Raw genomic sequence first — 23,620 nt, 5'->3', positions numbered from 1 at the left:
CAGGCCACAGTAGGGAACTGATAGAAGTTACTGGCGCTTGTCTTGTATAATGAGGTTATTAGAAAGTTGGTACCACACTACGACAAATGTCCAAGTCGGAGCGGCGACTATGTAGAGAAGTAGCGCTGGAAGGTGTAGCTAAAAGTCACAAATAAAGCAGTTTCGATTTTAAACTGTAGTCTCCATTTCGTGACCGATAGGAGGTTGAAAAAAATTAGTACCCATAGCAACTATGGATTAAGAAAGCATACGAAATACAAAGCAAAGGTTTATAATATTAAAGCGAAAATGGTTACAATAATGAAATACTTGCCAATTTTTGTACACCATTCGTAGAATATTGCTGTGATAACTAATGAAAAAGAGAAACAAAATAGATGCAATATATTGAAAAACGTACTGAGGAAATTCAATGTAAAAGTCTTTCGTACAGACAAAAAATGTGTAATTCACTAGGAATGTACGAGGGCTATTTTTTGTTCTCCTCCGATCGGTGGCGAAATTAAAACAACAGTGAAAATCCGGTGAAGCTCTACGCAGTTCTGATGCGCACTGTCTCTAGTATTCCCATCTATTGCGCCAAGTTGCACTTTTCAGCTCCGAGAATATAGTGAGCCTAGAACAATAGTGTTTCCCGTCAAGTTCGAAGTGCCTGCTGAGGGATTTAGACTGATTTCATGTCTCCCTCATAATGTAACTGCCGTGCGTTTCCTTCTTCATGACAATTTTCGGTCGCACATTGTAGGGGTAACGAAAATCTCCTCTGCTTCAGCGTTTTCGGTGTGAAGTGGTTTGGTCACCCACCATATAGCCCGGAATTGGCTCCCTCTCTTTTTCATCCTTCGCTCACACGAACCGCTGGCTATAAGGACAGCATTTTGACACAGTCAGTGAGCTGCAGGCCACAGTAGGGAACTGATAGAAGTTACTGGCGCTTGTCTTGTATAGTGAGGTTATTAGAAAGTTGGTACCACACTACGACAAATGTCCAAGTCGGAGCGGCGACTACGTAGAGAAGTAGCGCTGGAAGGTGCAGTTAAAAGTCACAAATAAAGCAGTTTCGATTTTAAACTGTAGTCTCCATTTCGCGACCGATCGGAGGTTGAAAAAAATTAGTACTCATAGCAACTATGGATTAAGAAAGCATGCGAAATACAAAGCAAAGGTTTATAATATTAAAGCGAAAATGGTTACAATAATGAAATACTTGCCAATTTTTGTACACCATTCGTAGAATATTGCTGTGATAATTAATGAAAAAGAGAAACAAAATAGATGCAATATATTGAAAAACATAGCTCTTCTGCACAACTCCGCAATAATGTTCCTCGCAGGGATGCTGGTCCCACGAGGTATGCAGAAAGCAGCTGCGAAATTTCGAAGTAGCAGGAAGCTGTGAGGACAACTTGTGAGCTGCGCCCAGTGAGACTGTTAATCATCTTTTTGGATATTGATGCTCTTCTTTGTTTATGTGCTTGCTGACAAAAATTGGTGAGATGTTCCGTCTTATACGGACATTGTTTGTTGTTTTACTTTTTGTGCTGTCTACAGTGAGACTTTTTATATCTCAGTCTGAAAATTATTACAATACAGAATTTGAAAAACAGTAATATCAGAAATTGAGTCCGCCTTGATACAAAACACCTTGTTATTCGTTTATTTTTTTATTATCCCAAACTAGTTTCGGCGACAAATATCACCATCATCAGTGGTTTTTTTTTAATCTTACAGCACGTTTTAAGCAATTACTGGCGCTGTTTGTGACATATTTTCTGTGCTCTTTTTTTCTATTGCCGTCTTTTTACTTAGCGAACACCACGTCATCCATTCAGACAGTTCACAACTTTCCTGCAGATAAATAACATATCTCTGAATGGATGACATGATGTTCGCTAAGTAAAAAGACGGCAACAGAAAAAAAGAGCACAGAAAATATGTCACAAACAGCGCCAATATTTGCTTAAAACATGCTGTAACATGAAGAGTTCCAAGATAATATTACAGAATTTGAATTTCAACTTAAAGTTATTTACAATATCTATATGAAGATGGCTCTTCAGTGCGGATGCACTCACATTGCCCGAACTCTTACGGGAATCGGTAGATTGACTGTCGCGAGTAATGAGTATAGTGGGCAGGGGCACTAGAAATGTAGTGTGTGCACAGTAAGTTGGGAATGTGGATCTCACGAGGAGCGTGCCAGAGGTAAGTCCCTGCAGTCGCAATGTCTTCTGTGTCCTCGGTGGCGCAGACGGATAGAGCATCTTCCATGTAAGCAAGAGATCCCGGGTTCGAGTCCCGGTCGGGGCGCACATTTTCAAAGGTCCCCGTTGATATTTATCAACGCCTGTAAGCAGCTAAAGGTCTGGATTTCATTGTAATTTCGTTCTTCGAGGGCTGCAAGATCAACAATGGTATCTCTTCTTTCGGATATGTCCGAAAGAACGGATACCATCTTAATATAAAATCACAGCACGTTGTTAGTTCCTGCAGTGGCTCTACGGAAGTCACATATAAGGTAGACTGTTAAAGACATACATTAAAATGTTCATAAGCAGATACCCATTCATTGTGCCATAATCATGAAAACATATTTGGCGTTTTACGGAAAACGGATTGCCGTGAATTCTTTAATAGACCATTCGCAGCATTAACTATTAGATTCAAGGCAATGAGTTTCCGATTTGTGGTCGTAGGATTTTAAATACAGTAGGATTATGACGCAGCCGTTGCCGGAATTACTGAGACATCGTTTGGAGCAGTTTAAAGCCGCGAGGCCAAAAGTCGCGGTTGGAGTTGTCTTACTTGATGACTTACCATGTAGGAAACCCGAATGTTGTGCTAGATATCTCGTGTGGCGCGAGTGCAAACACAGTATTTGGGCAACCTATTACAGGCAAGGGTGTTGTGGGTGCAGCTACTCAAGGCGTGAGTTAAGCGACCTGCATCACTTTAAGTCCCAACAACATAAATTATATATAAATTAAATTTTTTTGCTAAATTAACCTTCATTAGCATCATAAGCGACGAGTACATCAAGAAACTGAGAAAAAGCAAAGAACAGATTATTTTGTGGAGGTAGTTCGCTTTGGAAGGACTTGGTCATACTGTAATCAGCCTCTCATCATCTCCTGTGGAAACAAGCTCAGAAAACCTTCTACGGGAGATTCACAGTATGCATCAACATTTGGTCAGATCTCGTCACAGAAGTCATGCACAGATGCTAATTTGTGCGATGTAGACCATGTTTTAATGTTTATCATGGCAGGCTCATCTTCACTGTCGCCATCAACATTGTCATGAACTACGTTTTCAAAGAGCGGTTCAGGACCTGGCAAAGGAGTTGAAGTTCCCGATGTACCGTACTTGCCGGACGGAGACCATTCACACAAGCATCCCTAGGGTCAGTTTCTGCCTCAGATGTCTCTGATACAAATCACTCGGGATTTCTTTTTCTAAAAGACGGACATTTCGATCATGCATGACGTCTCGAAACATCCATGAACTCATAATACCTAAAACGAATTATAGTCCTAAATAACAATAAACAAGCGGGCATAAAATTTTTAAATTTACAACGAATTACAAAATTAGTTATGAAAGTACATACAGCCCCAGTGGTTCCCTGTCGAAACCATTTATCAAGCACTAGTACAAACTGAAATATGCCATAAGTGACTTGGATGTACTTGCTTTCACCGTCAGTGACCTGCTCAGTATGAACACTACGCAAAAAATCTCACGTCAAGAAAATGTTGTTGTGGTCTTCAGTCCTGAGACCGGTTTGATGCAGCTCTCCATGCTACTCTATCCTGTGCAAGCTTCTTCATCTCCCAGTACCTACTGCAGCCTACATCCTTCTGAATCTGCTTAGTGTATTCATCTCTTGGTCTCCCTCTACGATTTTTACCCTCCACACTGCCCTCCAATACTAAATTGGTGATCCCTTGATGCCTCAGAATATGTCCTACTAACCAGTCCCTCCTTTTTGTCAAGTTGTGCCACATACTCCTCTTCTACCCAATTCTATTCAATACCTCCTCATTAGTTATATGATCTACCCATCTAATCTTCAGCATTCTTCTGTAGCACCACATTTCAAAAGCTTCTATTCTCTTCTTGTCCAAACTATTTATCGTCCATGTTTCACTTCCGTACATGGCTACACTCCACACAAATACTTTCAGAAACGACTTCCTGACACTTAAATCTATACTGGATGTTAACAAATTTCTCTTCTTCAGAAACGATTTCCTTGCCATTGCCAGTCTACATTTTATATCCTCTCTACTTCGACCATCATCAGTTATTTTGCTCCCCAAATAGCAAAACCCCTTTACTAATTTAAGTGTCTCATTTCCTAATCTAATTCCCTCAGCATCACCCGACTTAATTCGACTACATTCCATGATCCTCGTTTTGCTTTTGTTGATGTTGATCTCATATCCTCCTTTCAAGACACTGTCCATTCCCTTCAACTGCTCTTCCAAGTCCTTTGCTGTCTCTGACACAATTACAATGTCATCGGCGAACGTCAAAGTTTTTATTTCTTCTCCATGGATTTTAATACCAACTCCGAATTTTTCTTTTGTTTCCTTTACTGCTTGCTCAATATACAGATTGAACAACATCGGGGAAAGGCTACAACCCTGTCTCACTCCCTTCCCAAACACTGCTTCCCTTTCATGTCCCTCGACTCTTATAACTGCCATCTGGTTTCTGTACAAATTGTAAATAATGTTACAAAAATTTGCAGACGCAAGTCTCCTACAGTCACGTAGCATACACTGCATGGCGACTGTTGCTCTGAGTACTGTAAGCGACTGCTGCACTGCATTACAATCCTGGAAGTAACTCGGTGTACCGCGTGCAATCTGTCTTGCGGCAACACTGATAGTTTTACACGGAAGGCACTGCTATTTAAAATAATAATAATAATAATAATAATAATAATAAACTGGTGGTTTGAAGCAGAAACTAGTGGGGCTGAATGGATTAACGGGGGGTGATAGTTGGCGCAGGATGTATCGGTTGCATTACGTCGGAGATTACACACGAAATCGGGTTTCCGATGTGGACGGCTGCTTGAACGGATGTTGAATGTTGCGGAGACTTTTTCCACTTGCGTAAAACCAGCGCGCACGATAACCAAAAATGCTGCAGAACCATAAGGGTTGATCCCAACCGTCTCCTGCGAGTCAGATCTCTGTCGATTTAAGTGTGGGGCGCTATGGACCCATTTCTGCCAGGGCTATACGGAGACAAAGACACCGCAAAGGTTTCGGCAGCCGATGAGCGACTCATTTCTCCTTGCCCTCCCAGTCCTTTAACTCATTCGCGGTAAAATTAATCCTGCATCGAACGAAACTGCGGCTGAACCCAGTTCTTTTCTACAGTGGAGTAAAGTTGGAATTGATTCTCAGTTCCTCATTAATAAGTGAAACAGACTCTACAGTTTTGTCTCCAGACCCTCTGAGAGTCCATCCTTGATGAAGAGGGGGGCATTTCTGTTAACTAGCGGCGAACTCTTACAAGCACGCCTACCACTCTACCGAGGGACCCTACATGCAATCTTCAATAGGCGAAGCTGTCGGCCGGCACCGTATAAGGTAACCAGTTTACACGGAATCCAATCGCAGGAAGATCAACGCCCTTCTGTTCTATTTTCGGAAATGCATGGGACAACGGCGGAGGCCGTAAGCGAGGAAACCTTGGGTACTGATGAGCTCTTGTAACTAAAGAGATGCAGTTCATCTCGGAAACACGGTAACATATCTCCCGAGACAGACTCTCTCTTATCACCACGGCAAGACGAAGATGGGCTGTCGGCAGCAGCTAAACGTAGAAACAGAACATGGCTCTCCCCAGCAGGCGGTTACATTTGGTTCTCACAAAAGAACACATGGCAAGTCTGGCTGATCAGAGAGCTAGTAACTGTCAGCATCCTGTAAAAAACAAATAGTGAAGTGCATTTTCTTATAATAGGTATTTGCAAAGGCGAGTAATGCAACTGATGCTTGCATAATATGCGTGCTGACCAGATAAATCCCTACTGTTATCATTAGTGTTACTTATGCTCTTCCCACAGCTGCATCAAACCAGTCTTCGGACGGAAGACTAAGGCTACAGCAAAAATTTCGCTTAAGATACATCATCTTTGCATTGGACTTTAACTTCGTTCCTACTTACAATTATTACCATCTATCATGATTTACATTTAGCGTTCGGAGGGCTTTACACCGAGCAATTACCTGATGTGAATATTCTGGTTTTGTTTTTTATCGAAATGGTCACCAAATCTAAGGCACCGAAATTAGTACCAGCGATTTGTTAATATATTCGTTTAAAAAAACCCCTTTCACACACAAAATAATCTTCACATGTTTACCAACACTGAATAAATTGTGTCACGAGTTTGAATACTATCACTGCAGCCTACTGTTTGTCTGGAAAACTAATGTGACCCACCATGCATGTGAGTCCGACTCTATTAATCAGCATCGTTCGCTGAGTGCTTTGAAACGGAGAACCCTTAGGCTCCAATTGATCCTAGTGTAGTAATGGCGTGACCTCGTCTAACATGCAGTTATCATACCCGTGAGAGCTTTGAACAACTCGCGCAGAGAAGGAGTTCAGTAGTGTTATGTACTGTACGGCGTACTTGAACAACACTTTATTCAGTACCACTAAACCCCGGATTCCTTTTGAATCGATCTCCCATGAATCACATACATTCAGACGTCCAATTATTTTACAGTGTGTTAAATATTTGAAAACCATTCCATTCCATGGTGGCGGTTTAGTACAGCAACTTTATTATAAGTTGATGGTAAAAACAGGCCTAGGTTGCACATTTGTAATTTATTTATTACTTATTTCGGAGGACAAAGCTATAAATGGTCATATTCCACGCTATCGAGATGTCTATCTTTTCGTTGCCCAAATAACGCTTATTTATTCTTCATTTCCAGTATATTCTGCTGTGGTGTTCCATTCGATGTGACATATGCTGTTGGAATTAATTTTAACGTGCCGTATGCCACTGGCATTAATTTTTACACGAGTTCCTAAGATTTTATGCTTTATCTCTTCTCCGAATTTTTGCTACCATATCACCTTGGTCGTATGTACTTTGTCCTCCCTGCGTACTTTCAGATTATCTGATGAAGCCCCATCCGATCGAAACGCGTAATAAATAAATTACGGGTCTGCAACCTACGACTGTTTCTACAATCAACTTAAATATTTGACTATAAGCATGTAAACCAACCTAAAGTTTATTACAAGTCGGTAACTGCTCTCAGGGTAAGATACTGCGTTAATATAGTCTGCGTAATTTGCGTTCTATTTTAAGCAAAATTTAGTTTTTCAAGCATCTCAATACTCATGACATTATATACCTTGATATAATTTTGGAGACACATTCAGTAGTATATGTGGATATTGTCTGCAAACTGTGTTGCTAATAGAGTCCGTAAACAAAGAAGTAATAAATTAAAACGTCATGCTTTGCGCTGAAACCTTTCTGCACGAACTGCGAACTGTAGCAAGCGGTATGTATGAAATTATGTGTTCAGTTTGTTATAAGTCACTAAGTGCCCTAGTTCTGAAATAATGGGTGGGTAAAGACCGGATATTTTCGTGTCGTCAGTCACGTTGGCAGCAGACAAACACGCAGAACTGTGTTACGGCCTTAACATAATATTACGCCTGTTAATGAGTAGATTATGGCAGCATTTTAAGTTCTTAAATTCGGTCAATAATTACTCTAAATACTGAAAGTCTAATTTTTGTTGCCCCTTAAGCCGTTAGATAGGCGACGTGCAACTTGTAACGGCTTCCAGGATAGCGGTGCGGGTGATTCCGTAAGCTGCGCCTGTGCACGTGATGGTCTCTCATCATTCTCTGATTCAAGCCTGAGGACAAAGGGGCATGGTGGCGTTTAACTGTATTGCCGTCAGCTAGTACCGTCGTTCAATGGTAAATATTTATTTACAGACACGGCAAACATTCCGAATTACGGGCATCTGTCGATTTGAATGACACTGGGGCCCCATTGTTAAAGTCAGAATGGCTTTGAAACACTTGAAACTAAACTAATAAGACGCGATAGATAACATTCGCTCGGAATTTCTAAGGTTACTAAATAATGTGAAAGCCAAGTGATTAGTGTCTAGAATCCATTAGACTAAAGACTTTCGGAATTACATCGTCCACACAGTCCTCAAGATATTAATTATAATACATGCGGGAGCTGTCATATCGTCACCTTGAGGGCTCCTCCGGTCAAGTTTCTGAGAAGAATAGTACGCAGAAGACTGCAAGACAAAGCTAGATGACTATCAGTTAGAAAAGGTAAAGGCAGCAGAGAGGCAGTTCTGACTGGATAATGCAAGCAATGCTTGAGAGAACCCAAGATATTTTCCTACGATTTTCCGGCCGAAGAAACAGCGTTCGACAGCCCAACCCGGTGCGAGATTTTCGAAATCCTCAAGTAAACAGATATAAGCTACGGTGAAAGAGAGAACTACAACAATGAAAGAGAAGAGCTCGGATTAAAAAAATGCGTACGGCAGGGGTGTAGTCTTTGTTCCCTACTGCTTAAATTGTTCATCGAAGAAGCAACGATGGAAACCAAAGGAACTGTCAGAAGTGGGATTAACATTCAGCATGATTTGTCGACCTGGAAAAAGCGTTCGACAATATAAAATGGTGCAAGCTGTTCGAGATTCTGAAAAAAGTAGGGGTAAGCTATAGGGAGAGACGGGTCATATACAATATGTACAACAACCAAGAGGGAATAATAAGAGTGGACGATCAAGAACAAAGTGCTCGTATTAAGAAGGGTGTAAGACAAGGCTGTAGCCTTTCGTCCCTACTCTTCAATCTGTACATCGAGGAAGCAATGATGGAAATAAAAGAAAGGTTCAGGAGTGGAATTAAAATACAAGATGAAAGGATATCAATGATACGATTCGCTGATGACATTGCTATCCTGAGTGAAAGTGAAGAAGAATTAAATGATCTGATGAACGGAATGAACAGTCTAATGAGTACACAGTATGGTTTGAGAGTAAATCGGAGAAAGACGAAGGTAATGAGAAGTAGTAGAAATGAGAACAGCGAGAAACTTAACATCAGGATGGATGGTCACGAAGTCAATGAAGTTAAAGAATTCTGCTGCCTAGGCAGTAAAATAACCAATGACGGACGGAGCAAGGAGGACATCAAAAGCAGACTCGCTATGGCAAAAAAGGCATTTCTGGCCAAGAAAAGTCTACTAATATCAAATACCGGCCTTAATTTGAGGAAGAAATTTCTGAGGATGTACGTCTGGAGTACAGCATTGTATGGTAGTGAAACATGGACTGTGGGAAAATCGGAACAGAAGAGAATCGAAGCATTTGAGATGTGGTGCTATAGACGAATGTTGAAAATTAGGTGGACTGATAAGGTAAGGAATGAGGAGGTTCTACGCAGAATCGGAGAGGAAAGGAATATGTGGAAAACACTGATAAGGAGAAGGGACAGGATGATAGGTCATCTGCTAACAAGGGAACCTCCCCATCGCACCCCCCTCAGATTTAGTTATAAGTTCGCACAGTGGATAGGCCTTGAAAAACTGAACACAGATCTATCGAGAAAACAGGAAGAAGTTGTGTGGAACTATCAAAAAATAAGCAAAATATACAAATTGAGTCGTCCATGTGCAAGATAGGCAACATCAAGGAAACGTCCATGTGCATGTGCAGTATTAAGGGCACTTTGAGATGAGGAGCGCCGTGGCCCTGTGGCTAGCGTGAGCAGCTGCGGAGCAAGAGGTCTTGTTCAAATCTTCCCTCAACCGAAAATTTTAACTTTTTATTTTCAGTTTAAGTGACAAACTCTTATGTTTTCATGACTTTTTTGGAGTGATTGTTACATCCACAAGAAAACCTAAATCGGGCAAGGTAGAAGAATCTTTTTACCCATTCGCCAAGTGTACTAGTTAGGTAGGTCGACAACATATTCCTGTCATGTGACGCACATGCTGTCACCAGTGTCGTATAGAATATATCAGACGTGTTTTCCTGTGGAGGAATCGGTTGACCTATGACCTTGCGATCAAATGTTTTCGGTTCCCATTGGAGAGGCACGTCCTTTCGTCAACTAATCGCACGGTTTTGCGGTGCTGTCGCAAAACACAGACACTAAACTTATTACAGTGAACAGAGACGTCAATGAACGAACGGACAGATCATAACTTTGCGAAAATAAAGAAAGCAAAATTTTCAGTCGAGGACAGATTCGAACTAAAGGCCTCTCGTTCCGCAGCTGTTCACGCTAACCACGGGTCCACGGCACTCCTCGCCTGACCTTGCCCATAATATTGCCTATCTTATGCATGGACGACCCAGTTTGTATATTTTGGTTATTTTTTCATAGTTCCACACAACTTCTTCCTGTTTTCTCGATTCATCTGTGTTCAGTTTTTCAAGGCCTATCCACTGTGCCAACTTAAAACTAAATCTGAGGGGGTGCGATGGGGATGTTCCCTTGTAAGACATGAGGGAATGACTTCCATGGTACTAGAGGGAGCTGTAGAGGGCAAAAACTGTAGAGGAAGACAGAGATTGGAATACGTGAAGCAAATAATTGAGGACGTATGTTGCAAGTGCTACTCTGAGATGAAGAGGTTAGCACAGGAAAGGAATCCGTGGTGGGCCGCATCAAACCAGTCCGTAGACTGATGAAAAAAAAATAAAAAATAAATAAATGAAAGAATGTCAAGGAATCAATGAAAACTTTCCCATAGTCTGTTCAAATGCGGAAGAATTACAAGACCGATGGAATGAACAATCTTCAGAGAACAGAATAAGGACTGAGACTAAAACAAACTAAATTGGAAGTATGAAGAAGTTGCAGAAATGAGATTAGCGACAAACTTAATACCAAAATTGGTGCCCACGTAATGAATGAAGATAAAAAAATTCTGGAAGCAAAATAAAGCTAGGCAATCGAAGCATAGAGGACGTAAGAGGTAGTGAACACAGGGATAAATGTTAGTCCTCGCCAGAGGAAGTTTCATACATAGGCCTTAATCATAGAATGTGTATTTGGAGCATTGCATTTTATGGAAGCGAATTATGAACAGTTGGATAACCGGTAACGAAGAGAATCGATGAATCTCAGGTGGGGTTTATAGAAGGATGCTTAGAAGTAAGTGGATTGCGAAGGATCTTCGCAAAATCGCCGAGGAGTGGAATATGTGGTAAATACTAACTATAAGAAGGGACAGAATGACAGGATATGTGTTAAGGAGACATGTATGTAAAACGGGTAAAAAAAAAAGTTGAAATTTTTTCGCCATCTCATAGTTCTGTTGCATGTTAGAAATATTGTCTCCAATCTTCATGAGTTCTTGCTACAAGAGACGTAAAAGCCACCTTCTTTCAATCCAATGAGCAGTGTCACGCCACCGTTTCTACACGACTCTGTCCGTGTCTGCGATATTTTATTATTTTATGCTATCAGAGAAGACATTTGTAGAGTACACAAGGCTGCGAGCTCATTTACATTGCGATCAATTAAGATGTATTAAAGAAATGCACACATAGTGGAACACAAAACCCGAACGAAAGCTTCAGTAGCCCATTTTAGAAGAGGTCCCCTAAACACAACGTTTTGCTCATCTATTATTGTTAAAATTTCCTCATATGTTGCTTGGGGGTCAGCGGTTGTAACACTGGAAGGATCATGGCCATCATGAGACTAGGATTTGATAAAGGTTGCTGCACTGAAAACCTGTTGAACAAGACTGATGGTGTGCGTTGTAACTAGTTCTGAAATTTCAGTGATAGGTATTGCCAAAAGGCCACGCCAGAAGGATCAGACTAAAAGGAAAGAGCTACATGAACATCAAAAAGTCGGCCAACATTAAGGTACGCGTTTCTGGAATAAATACTAATAAAATCTTTTTTTGCATTTTCCGCAGCATTCATTTTAGGAACATTTTCTGCCGGACCATTGGAGATAAAAAAGTGAAATTTGCCACAGTCTTTGTACTTACTATAACACAACATCCTGGGTACAAAATTTTCTGTGAAATGAAAATTTCTAGTTATCGTACAAATACATTTAAAAAAAAGTGACGATTCTAAAACTGATATAAAAAACTGCTACACAGGTTTGTTTACCTAATTACTAAAAATAACCTACCAGATTTTGAAAGTGATAGGTATTGTAACCTTTCAGAAAATGTTCCCCACATGACAATATGTGTTTTAAAAGTATCCAGCAACGTCCTCATCAAATTATTTGTCAAAAAATAAAAAAAATATATATTATAGCCAATAACATAATGACAACATATGCAAAAATTGATTCAGTTACTCTTCAAACAGTAAAAGTTACATCAGCTTGTGTGCACCAATGTGTTTTATCATACGTCCCCACTTAAAACATCTGGAAATACGAGGGTAATCCCAAAAGTAAGGTCTCCTATTTTTTTATAAGTACAGAACACTGTTTGTGTGGCAGTTGGTCACACTGTTATGAAGAGTGCTTCATGCGCTGTGTGTAAACATGCGCACTCCGCGCTGAGGCGCTTGAGAATGGAGCTTCCGTTGGGTGTTACCGCCAAGTGCGAATTGCACGCAGTTATTCGGTTTTTGAACGGAAAGGGCACTGCGCCGATTGCAATCCATCGCCAATTGACGGAAGGGTATGGTGAGTCCTGCATGGATGTCAAAAATTTTCGTAAGTGGTGTGATCGGACCGAAATTCACGACGAACAAGGGAGCGGGAGACCTTCAATTTCTGAGGAGACAGTGTTGAAGATTGAGCAAAGCATGCGTTAAGATCGGCGGACCACCCTGGATGATCTCCGCACGTTGGTTCCTGAGGTTTTCCGAAGCACCACTCACAGAATTTTAACGCAAACATTGAATTACCGGAAGGTGCGCGCAAGATGGGTGCCACGCATGCTGACTGAGGACCACATGCGGCAACGAGTTCATGCTTCCCGCGCTTTTCTTCACCGCCTTGCAGCCGAACAGGACAACTTTCTGGACTCAATTGTCACGGGTGACGAAACCTGGGCATACCACTTCACACCTGAGACCAAGCAACAATCACGCCAGTGGCGGCATCCTTCTTCGCAGCATGGCGGCGAGATGGTATGACGTGGGCATACAAAAACTGCCACAGCGTCTACAAAAATGCATCGACAGAAATGGTGATTATGACGAAAAATAGATAAATGTTCAAGCTGTAAAGTGATGTAAACCATTGTAGAAATAGACAGGTCTATGTACTTATAAAAAAATAGGAGACCTTACTTTTGGGATTACCCTCGTAATTAACATGCTGTTAGACAGACTCACGGAGAGGAAAGACTGGAGCTGCGGACATAGATTGGAATACACACGACAAATATTTGACGACAATGATTGTAATTGCTGTGCTAAGATGTCTGTATTTATTTATCTGAGTCCAAAAGACACTAAAACATAGGATAATCTAAAACTACAATAACAGAGAGAGTTTCACACTTTGTGACTGCAATGTTCAGCAGCCAGAACGGCGAGATCATTCAATGCAAACGAGTCTTCTGTGTCACAAGGTTCGCTAGCATTTCTGCAAACGAGCAAGAGTTCAGAGTCATGTCTTGCCCCACTCAAAAAGCTCATCAGCACTCATCCCATTTTTCCAGAATAGCCTTGTCACCAATGCTCTCAATCTGTTCAGGGTCTTCCATGTCCCTTGCTGGAACGAGTGTCTCAAGTTAGGAAGTGCCACGGTGTGTGGCTCGCGTTCGGTTGAAGTCGGAAATCGGTCACGTGACGTCCCTCGCTCGCTACTTTGATGCCATATGGGATTGTTCGTATTTGATTGTCTCCATATTATAACTAGCGTGCTATGAAAGCATACCATTTCAGGGCAACAGCACATAGAAAATTAATCCCAAACATGTTACTCTAGGTACGATTCGTTATAAATAAACGCCAATTAACGACACATTAGCTATTAGTTAAAGCCTTTAGGATATTTTAAGAGGAACAGTAATGCCTAACGTTGTATGCGATCGCTGTGATCGTGTGGTTAGAAACGTACAGGGACAGAGTTGAAGGATGTCGGGTTTGCATCTTCGGACATGCCTTTTTTTTCATGCTCACGTTTGTGGCATACTCTGGGACTTTCCTATCGATGTAACAGAAGTATGTTCTGTAATATTTAATGTTATTTATATATAAAAGCTTGTTCCCTCAGTAATGAGTTTCTTTGATTTCGTGGCTTTAGTCTGACTAAAATGCGAAAAGATGAAATTGCAACCAGCAACTACATTTATATTCTTTCTTGTCAGAAATACTTGATCGTTTTTCCGAACGTGTCGCAGTTTTCGAGGAAGTGGTCAGGCAGTAAATGAAACGAGCAGCAATAACATTTATGTTTTTGCATGTCACAAATATTTAGTTGCTTTCGTAAATTTGGCGGTCAAGGAAAATATCGCATTACACTGGGATAGAGGTAGTCACATGACCGCTTTCAGCCGAGCGCCAACCGCACATCCAGGCTTAGTCAGTTGTCGTACTGGATGGTGATGACCGCTCAACCGCGCGGTCTTCAGCGCCCGTACAAAGTCCCATTTTTTTCACAGTCCAATTTTTTACATTAATCGAGCGATTGTCACAAATGATAGTAATGAGGATGAAATGAGGGGAACAACACGAACACCCAGTTCCCGGGCAGAGAAAATCCCCAACCCGGTCGGGAAGCAAATCTGGGAGTGAGTGATCCAGAGGCAGCAACGCTAGCTACTAGACCACGAGCTGCGGGCTGTCGTATTGGAGATAGCAGTCATATGGTAACACCTCTTTTCTGTTCATAGCCCTCCAGGAGTTTTTTTGTTCCTCGCAGCTCAGTTAGGCGACCTTCTGCTGAAGTTGGAAATGGTGCTGTTGTAAGGAAGACGCTTTCTTTGAACTTCAGTCATGATAAACGTGAATTGTACTAGTGTAACGTGTCTATGTGTGTGTGTGTGTGTGTGTGTGTGTGTGTGTGACAGAGAGAGAGAGAGAGAGAGAGAGAGACCAAATTTTTAATAATTAAATGAAGGAGCCGCTACAAAATTGGGTTCTCGTAGTGCTCACATATTCTGAAAGCGGTACTTGTGTGTTTTGTAATTCGTGAACTGTACCATCACGTGTGACAACATCTGTTCTCGTAACATGTTTTCCGCCGACAACACGCTCTGTATGAATATTTTTGGTTTGTGTAATGTGTCGATACAGTGTAGGACATAGTCTGCGACGTGAATGCCTCTGTTAGGAAATGACCAACGTCCCTTTTACTGCCCTTCGACATATCGTAACAAAATGTCTTCTCACTGAGCTCAAACAGCTCCAGAACTTTGCATCTAATTATTATTTGTTGTTTACAAATCCTCCTACATTTTACCAGTAGTTTGCAGTGTATCTCTAACTGTTTTTCTCCACCCCCCTGTATTTATCCATTACTCTTAAGAAATATTAACGACTGAAGCCCCTGTATCCAAGTATTAGGCGCTCACCGCTTTCCCGTCTTTAATTTTCTTTCATTTGGTGCCCATTTCATTATACACTTTGGTAGCCTTTCTTTTCAATTCATTTTGGCATGCGAATACCATTGCAGTTGCTTCTTCCGAATAAAACAATCAATAACCGCTTTTTAAACATTCAGTCTCAAATGACTTACTCTGTTATTTTATCTTTTCTTGCTATCATTGTCGCATGTTTTCAGAAATCCAGTATTTTTGGATTTAGTTCTCTTTAACCATACTTGGCAGCCTTACGTAATAATGATTTTAACTGTCGTTTTAAATGCCATTTGAGCATCAGATCTTATTCGAGACAATTCCATTGTCATCTTTGCTGACTCTTGTTTCCCATCATATGTAATTTTCACCATTAAGCTTTTAAATTCGTCAGTAGCTGCTGTTGTTTCCATCAGCTATTCTAACAGTAGATCTTAATTTATCCCAACCGTTACCAGTTAGACCTGCATATACTCTTTAATAAATTTTCTTGTCAAATGCTCTGCACCCTCTTTCTCTCGGGCTAAAATCAGTTGCTCTTCAGCAGATTATGGCGAGTAGTTTCTAATATTGTTTACTGGTACCCTTATATTTTTAATTGTTGCCCGTATCTCGTGGTCGTGCGGTAGCGTTCTCGCTTCCCACGCCCGGGTTCCCGGGTTCGATTCCCGGCGGGGTCGGGGATTTTCTCTGCCTCGCGATGGCTGGGTGTTGTGTGCTGTCCTTAGGTTAGTTAGGTTTAAGTAGTTATAAGTTCTGGGGGACTGATGACTATAGATGTTAAGTCCCATAGTGCTCAGAGCCATTTTTTAAATTGTTTTGCTCAAAGTTTCTTCTGTGCACATTTTGTTTCGAGAGGGTGCAGTTGACATCAATCACGTAGTCCTTTTGTAATTTGAAATACAGGTAACAGTTATTTTTCGAAATCGCATGTAAACAGAAATGAAGTAGAATAAATCTAATTAACACTTCTTACGGTGTGTTTTGTATTACGAACAGTGTAACTCAAATCATGAATAAAATTCAACGACTCAGCAAGTATATGTACCGTACCAAAAATGCATTCACATCCGTCTAACTATGTAAACGTTTGCCGCGCGGGATTAGCCGAGCGGTCTCAGGCGCTGCAGTCATGGACTGTGTGGCTGGTCCCGGTGGAGGTTCGAGTCCTCCTTCGGGCATGGGTGTGTGTGTTTGTCCTTAGGATAGTTTAGGTTAAGTAGTGTGTAAGATTAGGGACTGATGACCATAGCAGTTAAGTCCCATAAGATTTCACACACATTTGAACTATGTAAACGTTTCGCAGATGAAGGTGTTGTGTGTCACAAACGGTACTGTTTTCGACTTTTTAGCCATTATCAAACAACACTAAGATAACTTCAACGTTTTCATTTGAAAAATTTATCGAGACTATTGACACATGAAGCTAAATTGTACCTGAATGTTGCTTCATCTACATCTACATGGATACTCTGCAAATCATATTTAAGTGCCTGGCAGAGGGTTCATCGAACCACCTTCACAATTCTCCATTATTCCAGTCTCGTATAGCGCGCGGAAAGAACGAACAACCTATATCTATCCGTGTGTCAACAAAATATTTTCGCATTCGGAGGAGAAAGTTGGTGACTGGAGTTTCGTGAGAAAATTCCGTCGCAACGAAAAACGCCTTTCTTTTAATGATGTCCACCCCAAATCCTGTATCATTTCAGTGACACTCTCTCCCATATTTCGCGATAATTCAGAATGTGCTGCCGGCCGCGGTGGTCTAGTGGTTCTAGGCGCGCAGTCCGGAACCGCGGGACTGCTACGGTCGCAGGTTCGAATCCTGCCTCGGGCATGGATGTGTGTGATGTTTTTAGGTTAGTTAGGTTTAAGTAGTTCTAAGTTGTAGGGGACTGATGACCATAGAAGTTAAGTCCCATAGCGCTCAGAGCCATTTGAACCAACCAGAATGTGCTGCCCTTCTTTGAACTTTTTCGATGTAGTCCGTCAGTCCTATTTCCTAAGGATCCCACACCGCACAGCAGTATTCTAAAAGAGGACGGGTTAGCGTAGTAGCTCTGTTACATTTTCTAACCTAACCTAACCTAGCCTAACCTAAGTGTCCTGCCAATAAAACGCAGTCTTTGGCTAGCCACATCTTCTATGTGTTCATTCCAATTTAAGTTTTCTGTAATTGTAATTCATAGGTGTTTAATCGAATTTACAGCCTTTATATTTGACTGATTTATCGTGTAACCGAAATTTGACGGATTCCTTTTAGCACTCATGTGGATGACCTCACACTGTTCGTTGTTTAGGGTCAAGGAGTTGTCCTGAAATCCCTTATGATCGTATTCAAACGACCACTGTTAAATCCAGTGCCATTTTCTACGAAGATTCGGTAGTTTATGTTACTCTTTTGCTAGAAACAGGAGAAAAGTCGCATTGCACGTGCGGTTTTGTCCGAAAAACTACGCAACAAAACCCTGCGCGTGGTGTGTGTGTGTGTGTGTGTGCGCGCATTGGTGTTGAACAAAAATACAAAATAACCTTGCACGATTACGATCTCATTGTAATTTTACTTTGAAGGCATTAATTGTTCACTTGCATTAAACTATTCCGGACAGGGAAGCAGCAGGCGATAACGCTTAGCAGTAAACACACTTGTCAATAAACGTTAGCGGACAGAGGTGGGGTCGGGTAATTGCGTTTGGCGTTGCGCGAAGCGGCCCGGCTGAGGGATTGACACGCTCCGTTCCGGATCGGCGCGGTTCCCATCGGAATGTGCGCGGAATGCGGGCGGCGCGCATGCGCGAACGCAGCCCATAGCTCTACATTGCGCTCGTCCGCGGCAGTCGGCCGCTATAAACGTCCGGCGCCCATCGCACTGTTTCACGCTCTGGCGCCGTCCAAGCACCGACGCGTATCTGCCAGCGTTCGGGGCTATCGGATAGACGGACCGAGGGTTACGAAGCAGAGCCGGGCGGTCGACGCGCGAACACTGCACTTACCCATAAGCGTAGTTTTTACCTGCTGGTCTTTACAATGCACACGAACGATGATCGGTAACAACACGTACCTTCTGGTTCCGTTAAAGAACACTCTCCCACACAGTGTAACGAAGTTCCAGCCTAAATAAAGGTCTCATTTCGACGAGGAAGAGGTTCTACAAATTTCTTCAGGTGCTATATTCAGCTGAATCCACTCTCCTTGTGCAAGAATCAGGGGTGTAGAACCGGGATGTTGCAACGGCGAAACTAGAGATTTAGAGACCTTTAAGGTAATTAATTTACGGAAATAAAAGGATACGCTGTGTCATTTCTATACAGTTGGAAGAAAGAAACTCTTTCATTGTAGTTCTGATCAATACAAGTCGGTAGAAGTTAGAAATATTCACGTGGAATGCAATTATTGCCATTGTTTGCTGTCTGACGGAACAGTAATTCTATTACAAAAGGTTTAATTTGATATCATATTTATTGCTACAAATAAGAAACATTTTGAACACTAACGTCTTTGTAATAGGCTTTCACGAAGTCTTTTTACTTTCGTGTGCATTTTCTACCATAGCGGATGATAGGTACAAATAAAAATGTGTTAGTACTTCCCTTGCCCTTCGCCGCCCCGCAGCAGTCATTATGCTCACTCCCCTCACACCGCACCCATAGCAGAGGCGCTGTACTGTACTGTACTGTCTGACCGCAACAACTTGGCCCCTGTCTTCGCCCTTTCTTGTTGGTAGCTGTTGGAAGTCATCGACTTGGAACTACAGTCAATCGATACAAACTAACAGTACCTCTCTTGGGCTTTTGCAAATCATACCTGCCCAGATACAAATATCCCTTGTTGTACAGTCATGTGTTATATATCTCATCTTTCTATTGAAGGCGTGTACATTTCTGAATTGTTATTTTCACGAGTAAAATACACAAATAGTAAAAACAGAACCACAATTTCAGATGAACACCTAGAGGACAGCCTGAAAATTGCAACTACTTCGATCGAAACTAATATTTTGATACGTTAGTTTCCAAAATTCAAAGTCAAATGTCACAATAATTCTATGATTTGTAATTACTTACACAGTGAGATTGAGCTGCCCCTATTTGCCTCTTCATGCAACTCACAATGCGTTCAAAAAAATGCACCATATTTTCATATTCTCTTGCTCTCCATGTGCAAAGTATTAGTCCTACGGATAAAAAGAACAGAATCTTTTTGTAAGAAATTTAATGTAGTTACATTTTCTATTTTGATACGTTTTCACTGGAGACCACCGTTTTAGACTTATTAAAAAAATGCGTTTGAAGGTCACTTTCATACGTTTTTTCTTGAATAATTCGAAAGCTATGGTCTCTAGCGAAAGGTATCCCAGTATAAAATTTAACTACAGTAAATTTCCTACCAATAGGCGCTCTTCCATTTTTCTGAAGGGCTAACAGTTTGCATGAAGTTACTGAGAGAATATGAAAACCTTGCACATGGTTTTTGAAGGTATAGTGGTTTGCATAGAACCCAGCGGTAGGGACAAAAAAATGGTTCAAATGGCTCTGAGCATTATGGGACTTAACAGCTGAGGTCATCAGTCCCCTAGAACTTAGAACTACTTAAACCTTACTAACCTAAGGACATCAAACACATCCATGCCCGAGGCAGGATTCGAACCTGCGACCGTAGCGGTCGCTCGGTTCCAGACTGAAGCGCCTAGAACCGCTCGGCCACAAAGGCCGGCGGCGGTAGGGACAGCTGAATCACCCTTTACATAAAATTATTAATGAAATCTCGATCATGAAAAGGTAAATTAATTCCCACGTGGTTGTTTAGAATATAGATGATAAATTATAAATTACCTAAATATGTTAACTGTATACCTCGGGCCGGCCGAAGTGGCCGTGCGGTTAAAGGCGCTGCAGTCTGGAACCGCAAGACCGCTACGGTCGCAGGTTCGAATCCTGCCTCGGGCATGGATGTTTGTGATGTCCTTAGGTTAGTTAGGTTTCAGTAGTTCTAAGTTCTAGGGGACTGATGACCTCGGCAGTTGAGTCCCATAGTGCTCAGAGCCATTTGAACCATTTGTATACCTCGGACCCTCTCCCTGCAACCGAACTAATGGGCCCAGGAGGTAATCTAATAGGTAGAGTACCTCCCACCTGGGAAGATGTTGATTGCTACATTTCACAAACTCTTCCAAACCGTCCCTGATATTTTCTTCGGGATCAAGATCGGGTGAGTGAGAGGGTCATAGCCAAGATGGCCGGCGAGTAAGTGACGCCAGAAACCATTTCCAGAAAGTTAAGTGATTTAGACAGGAATATAATTTAGTTTAACGCCGACAACAAATTAAATACGTACATTAGTGTATCGTTTAGTCTTGCCATTAAAGGTTTGACTTTTCTTTGCGTATTTTTTCAGAAAACACGAAAAGATCGTAACTTCGCGAAGTCGCGCTTAGGCTTAAATTTTGTAAACGTGTTTGTTTCTTGTTTCACGGTAATTTAACTAGTTTCTCGGTAACAAATAAGTAAACTACCGTAAATAGCGTATAACTTCATTGTTGTAATACAGATTTCAGAAAAACAGCGTAACTCTATATCAGAAACTTGCCTATATACATTTGTTTATAGGCCTAATTCTCGTAACGTTTCTGGAGAATCAAAGTTAAAGTATCTTGTTTAATTGTCCTTTTTTTCATTCCATCGAGTGAAATATATAATAAATAGCGTATACCTTCATTTTTTTAATACAGATGTCAGAAAAACAGCGGAATTTTAAATCAGAAACTTGCTTATATACATTTGTGAATAGGCTTAATTCTTGTAACGTCTTTTTTGATTTTCGGTAATTTAATTGATTTATTCTAGCTAAAGTATTATTTTTGCCATGAGTGAGAAGTGCCTGACTTGCCGTAGAATTGTTAGTCCCGGGGTTTGGTGTGATGGATGCAGTAGTTTTTTTCACTGGGGGGACTGCAGTGGCGTGGGTGTTGGGAAAGTGGATCAGGCTCATCAGTGGCTATGTAGGATTTGCAGCAGAGATAGGAAGATAGTGGAACAGGAGGGGAAAATTGCTGCCCTTCAGGCTGAGCTCGATCAGGCTAGGGAAGATCTGGACACGTTAAGGAGGGAGAAGGGCAAAGAGAGGTGGGAAGTGGCAACAGGTAGCAGAAGGAACAGGCCTAGAACTAAGTCTGACAGTTTTGTGGTGAATGTCAAAAATAAGTTTGACCTGCCGGCCGAAGTGGCCGTGCGGTTAAAGGCGCTGCAGTCTGGAACCGCAAGACCGCTACGGTCGCAGGTTCGAATCCTGCCTCGGGCATGGATGTTTGTGATGTCCTTAGGTTCTAGGGGACTAATGACCTCAGCAGTTGAGTCCCATAGTGCTCAGAGCCATTTGAACCATTTTAAGTTTGACCTGTTGCTTCAGTTAGAAACTGATGAGCCTCAAGCAGAGGTAGGTGTAGACAGGACACAACAAACTTTCAATAGGAAATTGAAAAAGAATGTAGGAAAGTCATCGAAAAGGAAGAAAGTTTTGTTGTTAGGCAGTTCTCATGCCAGAGGTGTAGGCCAACTTCTGCAGAAGGAATTAGGACCAGAATACCAGGTCACAAATTTTTTCAAACCAAGTGCTAGTCTGGATCAGGTGACAGAGGATTTAGGTTCACTCTGTAAAGGATTTACCAGGGAAGACACCGTGGTTATTTTGGGAGGGCCAGGGAACAGCATCGACAGAGATCCTCGGTACAGTATAGAGTGTGACCTTGTAAAGATTGCGTCGGCATCGAGACACACCAATGTTGAATTTGTATCTGTCCTGAGACGCCATGACCGGCCTCATTTGAACTCTTCTGTTGGGAGAGTTAATTTGGAGTTGGAACGACTGCTTGGGTTGGGTGCGGGGGCTCATATTGGTGTGGTTCCTGTTGATTATCTCAGTAGGTGGGACTATACCAGGCACGGCCTACATCTCAACAGGAAAGGGAAGGGGAAACTGGCTGGGGTAATAGCAGGAAATTTAAGGGGGGGAGGCACTGCCATGAATGGTAAAATACCAGTGGTTACAGGTGTTGGAGCAGCACCTTTTTTAGGATAGGTAAGACAGAAAGATGTCAAGTTCTACGAGAGGTCAGGATTGAAACAAATCTTCAGTTTAGGAAAGAAATTAAACAGCACAATTCTAGCACATTTGATCACCAATCACAGCTATCAATTATAAATTTTCACCAATCACCAGAAATATTATCTCCACCAAGTTGTATCTCAGTCCTAGGTAATTCCATTGATGAATTAAAGTCACCCAACCCAGTTGACATAATCTGCCTCTCTGAACACCATGTGACCACTGGTATAGGAACTAGGCCTAAGCACAATGAGAAACTCAGACAGGAGAGTACTGCAAATGTTAGAATAAGGAAAGGTTCCCATAAAAGTATAATTAAAAATAATGTAAGTATATTTCATCAAAATATTGGGAGTTTAAAGAATAAAGTAGATGAGCTTCTGGTTTGTTTAGAAGATTTAGAAGCTGAGAATGAAATAGATATACTATGCCTGTCTGAGCATCACATTGTTACTGATATGGATAAGGTAAATGTAAGTGGATATAAGCTCTCTGCACATGTAATGAGAGAAAATATGGAGAAAGGAGGAGTTGCCATATATGTCAAAAGTTATCATTGTGCAAAAAGTATAGAAACAAAATAGTTTTGTGTAGAGAAACATATAGAAGCATGTGCCTGTGAGCTTAAATTAAGTAAAGGCACATTTATAATTGTAACTGTATATAGGTCCCCATCAGGATATTTTCATCTATTTCTGAAAAATTTGGACTCCTTGTTGTGCTATCTGTCAGACAGGGGGAAGCAAATTATTATTTGTGGGAACTTCAATGTAGATTCTCTGAAAGAGGGTAATAGGAAAAATGACCTTGAAGTATTACTCGGTTCTTTCAATTTGACACCCGTTATTGATTTTCCTACTCGGGCGGTAAAGGATAGCAGCTCACTGATAGATAACTTCTTTATAGACCAAGATAAGTTTAACCAGATAAATGCTCAGCCTGTTGAGAATGGTCTTTCTGATC

General features: G+C 41.4%; 1 long non-coding RNA gene across 2 annotated transcripts in view; it reads left to right on the top strand.

Annotated features, from left to right (window-relative positions):
• The window catches only part of LOC126418973 (uncharacterized), a 224,869-nt gene that overhangs the window by 29,448 nt on the left and 171,801 nt on the right, over positions 1-23,620 (top strand). The window lies entirely within an intron of this gene.

The sequence above is a fragment of the Schistocerca serialis genome, chromosome 9 (assembly GCF_023864345.2).
Source record: "Schistocerca serialis cubense isolate TAMUIC-IGC-003099 chromosome 9, iqSchSeri2.2, whole genome shotgun sequence".
In the NCBI taxonomy this organism is placed as follows: Eukaryota; Metazoa; Arthropoda; class Insecta; order Orthoptera; family Acrididae; genus Schistocerca; species Schistocerca serialis.
Note: the sequence above shows the minus strand (reverse complement) of the source record. Positions and strands in the feature narration are given on the sequence as shown.